A 9080-nucleotide genomic window follows, 5' to 3' on the forward strand; every position below is an offset into this window, starting at 1 on the left:
GCGAGAACATATGAAAGCCAAAGTGGCACACGAATTAGTGGTGTGTTCAACTTCCCAACACACATGCACATTCTACTTATCGCATATGTTGTCAAAACTTTATATCATGCCAATGCAGTATTCAAGCAATGACAAGCAGACCTTTATTACGGCTCTTCACTGTACCTAAATTCGCTCTCTCTTTCCCACGCTCCTACTCCCCTTCTTGTGATATGCCACGGGTAAAAAATTAACCCGTAAAAACAAAGTTTTTCACTATAAATCCTTTATATGCGTGGCGGCTAGAGTCCTCTCGTCCTCTGGCTTGAGATGGCTGCCACCTATGGGTGAGATGATTGCCTGCCACCATTAAGCAATTGGTAATTAAATATAATTTATTTTTTCCTAAAAAGTGTTAAATTTAGGAAAAAAAATTTCACGAAAATAAATTGTCACGCACAACGAGTCTGTGTGCAAAATGTCAGCTCGATTGGATCACGGGAAGTGGGTTAAAAAACGACCGAAATATTTGCACGGTCGTAAGCGCGCAAGCAAGTAAACTTAATATAAAGGATTTAAAAATAAGTTATATCCAGTATTAATAAGAGGTTTTTAATCCATCAGCCAATTGGCTTTCCAGACCAACATCATCAAGCAGCACTGGTTTAATTAAGAAGATTGTGGATTAGTTTCAACCGTCTGGGTCTCATCAGCAGTCAAGACTTTGTTAAACAACTGCTGCTGGATTGCCAGATGCTGTTGGCAAGAGCACCCCATATAATAAAGCATTGAATTAAATGGCCAGTGTACACCAACGTGTGTGGAACATAGTAGTACATGTGTAGGACTCTTACTGACGCAACAACTTCTTTGTCTTTCTCGTTCCTTTTATTCCGCATATAGTCCACATCTCCGACAGCATCACTCAATGTCCCTCCATGCTCTTCAATGCACAACTCTCCATCTCTCTCACCACCAAGGTCCGTTACTCCGCTTCTTCGCTACGCTGTACTTGCTCCGTCCTTGCTACTCTGTCCGTACTCTCTATATCCACTGTTACCGTATACTGTATTCTCTTTGTCCACTGCTACCTTATACTATACACTCTTATCCACTGCTACCTTATACTATACATCCTTGTCCAGGCACCAACTCCAACGCTAAGTCCAATTGCGACTCCAACCCTAACAATCGCTCCCGTATCTCCATACGCTCACTGCCTTTATCCCCGAACCAATCAGCCCCAATTAATTATGTCATCCCCCGCTTTGCTACTCGCCCCCAGGCCCCCAGCCTCACGTGATCCTGTTATCGTCGCCACCCCGACGCCAGTCATCAATCACTCACCCTCTCGACCAATCACCGGCCTGCGTCCTCAGTTACCCTTAACACCTGTGGCGTCTCTTATGACCTCACCCCTTAATTGACGCAACAACAACTGGATATCCTCAGTTGCCCCCACTGTCCGCTGCACGCTCGCATCGCAACCAAACGCGTGGCGCGTGTCATTTCAAGTCCTACACATGCTACACTGAGATGGACTGTTGCCTAGGGGTTATCTTCGAAGAGGTAGGGCCTTCGAGGTGGTGTGAGTGCATGGGTGTATATATATATGGGCGTGTATGTCGAGATGTGTAGGTATGTACGTTGAACTTCTTTCGCATCCTACATATCCAACCGTGCTAATCGGAGGTGCGGATGTGTGTATGTATGTTCAGCGGGGATCGGCAGCGCCGTGGTTTAGCGCACTCCACTATAAGATGGGTGGTGACCTGAGTTCAAATACCGCTCATGGCCCAACGTCAGTGGAAAATATCTGAACCGGTCCAGCGCCTCGCCTTGGGTTGGCTAAGCTTCAAATGAGTACTCGGTGCGGCGTGAAAACATCAGCACTGGGGAGACAAAGGCGGCTGGGTGTAGCGCTGACCACAACACACCCTCGTGCGCCGTTCCAGCAGCCTGCACCCCGTGTGTGTGGTGTAGGCTACCTGGGAATCTTTGTCCTCGTATTCATGTCTATTGGGGTATATGTGTGTGTACATATGGGTTCGTTGGTTTGTCTTTGTGTGTATATTTGTGTGTGGGTATGTATTTGGACTTCTCCGCATTCATCTCCTCCATCAGGGGTGGCCAACCTGCATCAGACCAAGAGCTGAAAAGTACCCATGAGTTCTGCAAAAAGCTAATTTGTATACAGTAGACTTTCAATTATCCACGTGTGGTTTATCCGATTTGCGGATTAACCACGCGCACCTGAGATTTTGGCATAAATTAATAACTCATGGATTTCCCCTTAAGCCCAAATCGATAATTAATAACAGTAATACATTGTTCTTCTTTGACATGTTTATGACAAGTCACGTGCTATAACCGAATAAATGTGCTCTGGTTAATCCAAAATCCGCGTGATCACATCCACAGTACAGTAGTTGCAATATCTTTACAACAGTGGGCGGAGTTTGGTTGATGTTGATTGGCGTGGCTCTGCTGTCATCTCCTGAGTGGGCCGAGTCTTCTGCGCGGGAGCAGGTAAGTGTTATTGTCACTGAGCATCGATCGGTCAATCGTTAGTTGTTGGCATAGAGATCGTCGGAAAATGAATGTTTTGGATTATCCCGTCATTAGCGCCGATAATCCAGAGTCTACTGTATATATATACGTGTATGCATTGACAATTGTTTTGGCACATCACGGGAGACATGAATAATTATTTGCTACTACTGCGAGAGTACGTTCTACGTTATGCCCCTTCGATAAGATCCGCACGTGGTGGATTAAAAAGCCACATGTGGCTCAGGAGACGCCAGTTGGCCACTGCTGTGACCTATACAGGGACTCCTCTACTTACGAGCATTCGACTTACAAACTTTCAGAGATACAAAGAAACCTATATTCGTTGGGTCTTTACGTAAAGTCACGGAGATAGGTCAAAGAAAATAACAAAAAACGACGACGTTTCGATCGCAACACAAGCGTTCGTCATCATCAGGATACATTTTTGTTATTTTATTTTAACCTATCTACGTGATTTTACCGAAAGACACAAGGAATATGAATTCCTGCAGTCACGACAGCTTCAAGTCAACAAAGAAACCCAGAACCGGCCCTAGACCTTTGGGGGCCCTAAGCAAAATTTGGTTGGAGGCCCCTTTGATGTATGATTTTTTTCACCCACTAGCTAGCAGTGACTCTAGGGGGCCCTCTGCTGGCCACGGGGCCCTTTGCAATTGCAAGGGTCGCTTAGTGGCTGGGCAGGCTCTGAAGAAACCTGTCCGTATGTCCAGATGCCTGTTCGGACTGAGAGTCGTAGTTCAACCGTCGCGCAATAGATGGCGGTGGTGGCATCGACATCTGCAGAACGTGAAGAATCAGTCGGCATCTACAGGAGATTATACAACTTTTAAAGCCATTCCCCGTGTTTCGTGTACACGCCGTACATATTCGGAATCGACAAGAGTAAAGTCGAACAAATCGACTTCCGAACAGACCTCTCGAACCTAATTCGTTCGTGAGTAGAAGAGTCCCTGTATTCTTGATGTCTTTATAAAGAGGTGTTCATTCCTGTCAAGTCATTGCCAGCTGCGAACCCCAAACGACTCTCCTCTCTCTCGACGCTCACTCACAATGCCAAACGTGCACCAATCATCGCGCTCGTCTCCAACCTACGATTGCACTCGGGCCGACCTTTGCGATGTTGCAATGCGACTTTCAATCCCTTCCCACCCCCCGTCTCAGTTCAAGAATGTTGCATTCCAACATCGTGACGGCGAAACGATCTCGCCCTGGCGGAAGAAGCCCAGAGTGGGCCACACCGTGGTCAACAAACCCACCGCAGTAAGGGGCATCCATTTAGAACGTACGCATGGAGGGGGGAACACTTTTTTTCATAATGCGAATTGGATATAACGCGATCGAGCGAATGGAACTACGTCGCAGCGCGAGTAGGAATGAGCGGTCGTGTGACTGCCTCGTAGCATCGGACAAGGCAGACCACACTTTACCCCTATTTAATTATTTATTATAACACGGGTGTCTCCATAACGCGGTGTTCTTCAGGAACGCGACAAATACTACCGTGTTGTCGGAGAACAGGCCGTACGCACTGTGTGCGGTTGTGGTATGGAAAGAATGGCCCCTAAGTTTGTGAATTTGCGAATTTCCCCTATGACTCTGGGTCACCGACAGCGATGAGTCCCCACACAGCTGCAATCGGGGCAGCGTGGTTGTCTGTCACGCTGCCCCGACGTTTCCTTAAAACAAGTTGCTGAGAACTTCTTCATTATTCATAATAATTTAATAATGTGTAATTTTATCATTTGAATTCATAATCGTTGTAAACAAATGTTAAATAATTAATAATAAATGATTTTTTTCGTTAAATTATGATTATTCAATAATTGTAATTATTATCAATAGTATTATTCTAATTATAATTAGTAATAATTATAATGACTACAATACTAAAATACAAACATACTATATATACGATGTTTATATTATAATTAATAATTATTAATTATGACTAATGATTAATAATAATATAAGTATTAGTTATAATATAATTTTTGTTACAATATAATATTACTAGCAATTATATTATAATTATATTAATAATAACATAATGTACTCATCATTACTCATTATTATAACTAGAATATAATTGTTATTAAAAATATATATTACATCATTATTATACTAATACTATTATTATCGAAATAATCATGCCCGTTCAGACCGAAATCAATAAGATGAAATAAAGAGACAAGCGGGTGAAGGTTGTAGTGCTCACGAAATTATTTGTATTTAGAAAGTTTATAGTTAGTGAATACCACCATCATTCAGAAACGTGATCACTAACAACAACACGGAACAACAAATTGAAGAGTGCGCAAAGAGGCGGGAATAAATGCACGCTCGGAATTACATTTAGAGACTGCAAGAGGAGCACGCGGATGAAAGAACGTACCGCAGGTGGCATCATCCATGCGATGTATGTATGGTGCTCATCGATTGCAAGGAGGTGGACGTGGGCAGGACACGTCACAAACAGTGGTAGACAACAACAACAGGGTGGCAGCCAATGAATGGGGTACGTTCCGAGGGCTACGACCGCAGTGAAGACGGAGCGATGAAACCAGCTCGTGTGCAGGTGCTAGGTGGCTTATTACACTCGCAAGATCGGCCTCTGTGGAGGAGGATGCTCGCGAAGGACAACTACTGGGGAGTTGGCGGCAGTCGCCCTTCAGCAACAACGCGGAGGGCAGATGAGCGACGCTCACAACAACGGGCAGTGCGCCGGGTGGTGCATGGGTCAGTCACTGGATGTCTCACTTGCACAGCCACCGTTGCGGTGGTTCTCTTACATTGGCTTGCTACTCTCTCACAATACAATGGCAACCTCCACAGCTGCGTCGTCGTGGAGGTAGCTCAGCTCTCCGATCTTACATTTACATGCAAATTACATCTCTAGCCCCGCCCACTTACCCTTGGGCTTAACCAATCTCAAACCTATATATTACACAGGTAGGAACAATGTTCCACACTGCCCACCAGGGATTTATACAGGGAGGAACAATGTTCCACACTGCCCACCAGGGATTTATTGTCTGTCTGTCTGACTGTCTGTCTGTCGTGCATAAATAAATATATAATACACACAGCTCTTTGATTGGTGGAGACCTTACAAACAGCTCTTTGATTTGTGGAGACCTACTGCAGGGTACGGAGAGGGGAGGTGCCTAAGGGAGGAGGGTCAGGGGAGGGGCCTAAGGAAGGGGGGAGTCAGGAGAGGGGCCTGAGGGGGGGATCAGAGGAGGGGCCTAAGGGAGGGGGGGTCAGGGGAGGGGCCTAAGGATATGGGGGGTGGTCAGGGGAGGGGCCTAAGGGAGGGGGGGTCAGGGGAGGGGCCTAAGGATATGGGGGGTGGTCAGGGCAGGGGCCTAAGAGAAGGGGGGTCAGGGGAGGGGCCTGAGGATATGGGGGAGTGGTCAGGGGAGGGGCCTAAGGGGGGAGGGGCCTAAGTGAGGGACCATAAAATACGTAAAAACTTTTGAAGGGCCCATAGAGTAAAGGTGCAGGGTTCTGGTTCGTATAGGGATAGTTGGAGCAACCCAACTCATACTTACCTGACAGGGGAGGCACCATGATCACTTAGGTGGTCCTCCCAGGGCGAGGCTCATCCATTGCACTGCGGGTGGGTTGACCCCTGCGATTTCCCCAAATGCGGGAAACTCGACTGTGTAATTTGTGGTACTGGGGGACTGCGTTCGCGCTATCCCCCGATAATGATGAAAAAATAGATATATATTTTAGTCACATTAAAGGTTTATAACATGCAAAAAAATTGCTTGCAGGAGCATTAATGGGGAAGGTCATTATTTTTTGTGAATGCATTTAGCCAGAACAGACCGTTGCCATCCTTAAACTCGTTACTACCTATAATGAGTCAAGAATGTCTGTGTGTCCCTCGTGTGACGTCACTCCACGTCGGCCAGCCCCCCTCATTAATAATCATGACCAGGTGACGTCCTACACATGTGTAGGGGTGTTACGGAGGGGCTGTATACATAGGATCACACGGGAAACAAACACAGTGGGCGGGGCTTCGTGAGTGCACGGGGAGGTGCTCTCAACGACGTCCGCACCGGGCAGCCTGGGGGGGCTGGCCCGGAGTTGTGATCTCCCGGGGGCCCCACCCCTCAGCGGGGGGTTTTGGTATAAAAGGGGATGAGCCGGAGAGCTCGGGGAACAATGTTAAAGCTAAACCAGTGAAGACCGAAGATCGTCTAGCTAGAGCCCTGGACTCCCCTGGGTCACCGCCCTTGTCAGGGCCGCGCAGGACCGAGCCAGCGGCGTGATCCCGAGAACCAGAGCTAGTGCTCTGGGACTCCGGGTACCGTAGCCCGGCTTACCAGTGTCGGGCCAGACAGCCTCCCCTAGCCCGTTAGTGGAGGACTAGGAGGTAGGTCAGAGATAGCTAGCAGTGTATTCCCAGCTAGCCGGGTGAGGGGGCCGATACCCCCTCCAGTGTTGTATGTCCGCGGTTGTGACAACTGTTGAGGAATAAATACGTGTGCCTCAACCCCGGCGTCCAAGAGTCCTCAACGATATTACACATGGATCCCCCTATATTAATAATCATGAGTGGGTGACGTCAGTCCACATCGAACAGCCCCCCTCATTAATAATCATGAACAGGTGACGTCCTCCAAATGGACACCCCGCCATTAATAATAATTGGCGTGTGACGTCACTCCACATGGGGGGGCGAGGCGCCTCCTCCCCCCTCCTCAGCGTCATACATTACCCAGAATACATTTTTAGGGGCTTGGCTCAAAAACCTGACCATCAGTTAAGTGTTTAATAATAAAAAAAGAATTTGTTAATTTCTTTTACAATTTTGAGTTTTAATCATATAGTTTTCATACATAACATCCATTCAGTTATTAATTATTATTATTATTACAGCCACGTAGAAGCTGGGCTTAAGACTTTCGTGACTGCAGGAATTAATATTTCTGGTTCTTTACCGAAAGAACCATAGAATACGTTAATGCCTTTGAAGGGCCCATAGAGTAAAGGTACAGGGATTTGGTTCGTATAGGGATAGTTGGAGCAACCCAACTCATACTTACCTGACAGGGGAGGCACCATGATCACTTAGGTGGTCCTCCCAGGGCGAGGCTCATCCATTGCACTGCGGGTGGGTTGACCCCTGCGTTCGCGCTATCTCCCGATGATAATGAAAAAATATATGTATATTTTAGTCACATTAAAGGTTTATAATATGCAAAAAATTGCTTGAAGGAGCACGAATGGGGAAGGTCATTATTTTTTGAGAATGCATTTAGCCAGAACAGACCCGTTGCCATCGTTAAACCGCGATTTAAAGCATTCATCTTCTTGGTTTTTTCGGTAAAGTCATTTCCATTCTACGTGACTTTACCGAAAGAACCAAGAAGATGAGCCCCCTCATTAATAATCATGAACAGGTGACGTCCTCCAAATGGACACCCCGCCATTATCATGAACAGGTGACGTCCTCCAAATGGACACCCCGCCATTAATATACAGGTAGGAACAATGTTCCACACTGCCCACCAGGGATGTATTGTGTGTCTGTCTGTCTGTCGTGCATAAATAAATATAAATACACACAGCTCTTTGATTGGTGGAGACCTTACAAAAAGCTCTTTGATTGGTGGAGACCTACTGCCGGGTACGGAGAGGGGAGGTGCCTAAGGGAGGAGGGACAGGGGAGAGGCCTAAGGAAGGGGGGAGTCATGAGAGGAGCCTGAGGGGGGGGGGATCAGAGGAGGGGCCTAAGGGAGGGGGGGTCAGGGGAGGGGCCTAAGGATATGGGGGGGTGGTCAGGGGAGGGGCCGAAGGGGGAGGGCTAAATGCATTCTCAAAAAATAATGACCTTCCCCATTAGTGCTCCTGTAAGCAATTTTTTGCATGTTATAAACCTTTCATGTGACTAAAATATATATCTATTTTTTCATCATTATCGGGGGATAGCGCGAACGCAGTCCCCCAGTACCACAAATTACACAGTCGAGTTTCCCGCATTTGGGGAAATCGCAGGGGTCAACCCCCCCGCAGTGCAATGGATGAGCCTCGCCCTGGGAGGACCACCTAAGTGATCATGGTGCCTCCCCTGTCAGGTAAGTATGAGTTGGGTTGCTCCCACTATCCCTATACGAGCCAGAACCCTGTACCTTTACTCTATGGGCCCTTCAAAGGCTTTAACGTATTCTATGGTTCTTTACCGAAAGAGCACTAATGGGGAAGGTCATTATTTATATTAATTCCTGCAGTCACGAAAGTTTTAAGCCCAGCTTCAATGTGGCTGTAATAAAAATAATAATAACTGAAGGGATGTTATATATGAAAACTATGTGAATAAAACTCTAATTTGTAACCGAAATTAACATCTTTTTTATAATTATTAAACACTTAACTGACGGTCAGGTTTTTGAGCAAAGACCCTAAAATGTATTCTGGGTAATGTATAGCTCACCTCTGGTTCTGTAAGTTTTGTCGGGCGATGAGAATCCTGGCCACACCTATCACCATAATCTGTGAAATTTTAACCGGTC

The 9080-nt window shown here is 46.5% G+C and overlaps 2 non-coding genes and 1 pseudogene across 2 annotated transcripts; 2 read left to right on the top strand and 1 right to left on the bottom strand.

Moving 5' to 3' along the window:
• Window positions 1–6096: 6096 nt before the first annotated feature.
• On the top strand, window positions 6097–6260 carry LOC144946057 (U1 spliceosomal RNA). Its single transcript, XR_013639751.1, has one exon. It is a non-coding gene; the product is annotated as a U1 spliceosomal RNA (small nuclear RNA).
• Window positions 6261–7605: 1345 nt separating this feature from the next.
• On the top strand, window positions 7606–7747 carry LOC144946083 (U1 spliceosomal RNA; annotated as a pseudogene).
• A 742-nt stretch (window positions 7748–8489) lies between these two features.
• On the bottom strand, window positions 8490–8653 carry LOC144946070 (U1 spliceosomal RNA). Its single transcript, XR_013639763.1, has one exon. It is a non-coding gene; the product is annotated as a U1 spliceosomal RNA (small nuclear RNA).
• Between the last annotated feature and the right edge of the window lie 427 nt (window positions 8654–9080).

The sequence above is a fragment of the Lampetra fluviatilis genome, chromosome 39 (genome assembly GCF_964198595.1).
Source record: "Lampetra fluviatilis chromosome 39, kcLamFluv1.1, whole genome shotgun sequence".
In the NCBI taxonomy this organism is placed as follows: domain Eukaryota; kingdom Metazoa; phylum Chordata; class Hyperoartia; order Petromyzontiformes; family Petromyzontidae; genus Lampetra; species Lampetra fluviatilis.